The sequence below is a fragment of the Pristiophorus japonicus genome, unplaced genomic scaffold (genome assembly GCF_044704955.1).
Source record: "Pristiophorus japonicus isolate sPriJap1 unplaced genomic scaffold, sPriJap1.hap1 HAP1_SCAFFOLD_168, whole genome shotgun sequence".
NCBI lineage: Eukaryota > Metazoa > Chordata > Chondrichthyes > Pristiophoridae > Pristiophorus > Pristiophorus japonicus.
In genome coordinates this window covers 396,816-400,254 of record NW_027251362.1, presented here as the reverse complement: position 1 = coordinate 400,254, position 3,439 = coordinate 396,816, and positions in this window count along the sequence as shown.

Genomic DNA, 3,439 nt, shown 5'->3' with positions numbered 1-3,439 from the left:
CAGGGGAGGTACACATTTAAGAAGCTAATGTTAAATTAGAGTGTCGTCGGTCTCTGTAATCAATCTCCCAGTGTTAACATAAAATGGCGACCAATAGCAAATGTAAAATGGATGATTGAAGATCGGTGTGTGCATTGTCACTGTGGTGTTGGGAGAGCTTCAAAGTGACAGAGAGACAGAGAGGGAGAGATGTACAGAGAGACTGAAAGAGAGAGAGAGAGAGAGAGATACAGAGTGAGAGAGGGAGAAAGAGTGATAAAGAGAGTGAGGGAACGGCAAAGATAAAGACATGGAGAGATACAGAGAGAGAGAGAGACAGAGCAAGAGGGAGAGAGAGACAGATAGATCGACAGTGAGGAAAGATAGAGAGAGAGAGAAACAGAAACGGAGAGCGAGAGAGGGAGAGGGAGATAGAGATGGGTGGGGAAGACAGAGAGATACAGAGAGAGAGAGGCAGAGCGAGAGTGAGAGAGAGAAAGAGAGCGAAGGAAATATGGAGAGAAATAGAGATGGAAAGAGAGAGAGGGAAAGATAAAGGCAGTGAGACAGAGAGAGACAGCGACAGAGAGAGAGAGAGAGACAGAGAGAGAGATGGAGACAGAGACAGAGCGAGACAGAGAGAGAGGGAGAGAGGGCGAATGAGAGAGAGACAGAGAGAGAGACAGAGCGAGAGAGACAGACAGAGAGAGAGACAGAGAGAGAGCTAGTTTGGGGATTGATACAGGGCTATTGGGAGAGAGCGGGACAGTTAGATTAGTTTGGGGATTGATACAGAGCTATGGGGAGAGCGCGCGGAAGTGGGATTAGTTTGGGGATTGATACAGGGCTATGGGGAGAGAGCGGGGCAGTGGGATTAGTTTGGGGATTGTTACAGGACGATGGGGAGAGAGCTGGGCAGTAGGATTAGTTTGGGGATTGATACAGGGCTATGGGGAGAGAGCGGGGCAGTGGGATTAGTTTGGGGATTGTTACAGGACGATGGGGAGAGAGCTGGGCAGTAGGATTAGTTTGGGGATTGATACAGGGCTGTGGGGAGAGAGCGGGGCAGTGGGATTAGTTTGGGGATTGATACAGGACTATGGGGAGAGTGCGGGGAAGTGGGATTAGTTTGGGTGAAATTGAGCACCCATTTTACATGAGATGCCTGATGACCATTTTACACCAGAACACGTGTCTGGGTGATCTGTGAACAAACCTGGTTTGCCTGTCTTGGCTCGGGGCTTTGTGTATTGTTCCTAGTCTCTGTGTCCTTCGTGTGTTTGAAGAGTTTGAAGTCAGTGACACCTTGTTTAACCATTTCATTCTTTCAGGGCTTTGATGGTAAACAGCTTCAATCCTGTGTATCTGTGAGGGGGCGATACAATCGAATTTACACCTTATTCAAACCAACAAAACTTGCTTCTCCATTTCCTGCCGTGCGAAGATATCCTCCCATCAAACTCTCCCAGGGCAGGTACAGCATGGGGTTAGATACAGAGTAAAGCTCCCTCTACACTGTCCCATCAAACACTCCCATGGCAGGTACAGCACGGATTAGATACAGAATAAAGCTCCCTCGACACTGTCCTATCAAACACTCGCAGGACAGGTACAGAATGGATTATATACAGAATAAACCTCTCTCTACACTGTCCCATCAAACACTCCCAGGGCAGGTACAGCACGGGTTTAGATACAGAATAAACCTCCCTCAAAACTGTCCCACCAAACACTCCCAGGGCAGGTCAAGCACGGATGAGATACAGACTAAAGCTCCCTCTACACTGTCCCATCAAACACTCCCAGGGCAGGTACAGCACGGATTAGAGACAGAATAAACCTCCCTCTAAACTGTCCCATAAAACACTCCCAGGGCAGGTATAGCACGAGGTTAGAACAATTGTAAAGCTCCCTCTACTCTGTCCCATCAAACAATCCCAGGGCAGGTACAGGTGGTTAGATATAGAATAAAGCTCCCTCTACACTTACACTGTTCCATCAAACACTCCCAGGGCAGGTACAGGGGGTGAGATACAGAGTAAAGCTCCCTCTAGACTGTCCCATCAAACAATCCCAGGGCAAGTACAGCACGGGGTTAGATACAGTGGAAAGCTTCCTCTACACTGTCCCATCAAATACGCCCAGTACAGTTACAGGGGGTCAGATACAGAGTAAAGCTCCCTCTACACTGTCCCATCAAACACTCCCAGGGTAGGTACAGGGGGTTAGGTACAGTGTAAAGCTCCCGATACACTGACACTGTTCCATCAAACACTCCCAGGGCAGGTGCAGGGTGTTAGATATAGAGTAAAGCTCCCTCTCCACTGTCCCATCAAACACTCCCAGGGCAGGTACAGGGGGTTAGATACAGAGTAAAGCTCCCTATGCACTGCCCCATCAAACACTCCCAGGGCAGGTACAGGGGGTTAGATACAGAGTAAAGCTCCCTCTACACTGCCCCATCAAACACTCCCAGCGCAGATACAGGGGTTTGATACAGAGTAAAGCTCCCGCTACACTGCCCCATCAAACACTTCCAGGGCCGGTACACCTTTAAACAGCTAACGTTAAATTAGAGAGTAGTCGGTCTCTGTAATCAATCTCCCAGTGTTAACATAAAATGCCGATCATTAACAAATGTAAAATGGATGACTGAAGATCGGTGTGTGCATTGTCACTGTGGTTCTGGGAGAGCTTCAAAGAGACAGAGAGAGAGAGAGTGAGAGATATACAGAGAGATAGACAGACATACAGAGAGAGTGAGACAGAGAGAGAGAGAGTCACAGAGACAGAGAGAGAGGGAAAGACAGAGAGAGAGAGAAACAGAGACGGAGAGAAAGAGAGAGAGCGAGGGATGGGAGAAGACAGAGAAAGACAGGGAGGGGCACAGAGACAGAGAGGGAGAGAGAGAGAGGCAGCGCAAGACAGAGAGAGAGACAGAGAGAGAGACCGAGTGAGAGAGAGAGACAGAGACAGAGACATAGAGAAGCACGGAGTCAGTGGGGAAGACAGAAAAAGAAAGAGAGACGGAGAGACCGAGAGAGACAGAGAGCGAGAGAGGGAGGGAGAGAGAGAGAGAGAGAGAGAGGGAGAGAGAGAGAGAAGGAGAGACAGAGAGAGAGCTAGAAACAGATAGAGAGAGATAGAGCCAGAGATATATAGAGAGGGAAAGAGACACAGACAAAGATACCGAGAGAGACAGAGAGCGAGAGAGGGAGAAAGATAGAGATAGACACAGATAGAGAGAAATAGAGATATATAGAGAGGCAGAGAGGCATACAGAGAGAGAGAGAGAGACATAGAGAGCGCGACAGATAGAGAGTGAGGGAGAGAGAGACAGAAAGACAGAGAAAGAGACAGATAGAGAGAGAAAAATAGAGTCAGAGACAGAGAGAGACAGACACGAAATAAGAGAGCGCGCGAGAGACAGAGAGAGATAACAAGAGAGAGAGGAAGAAAC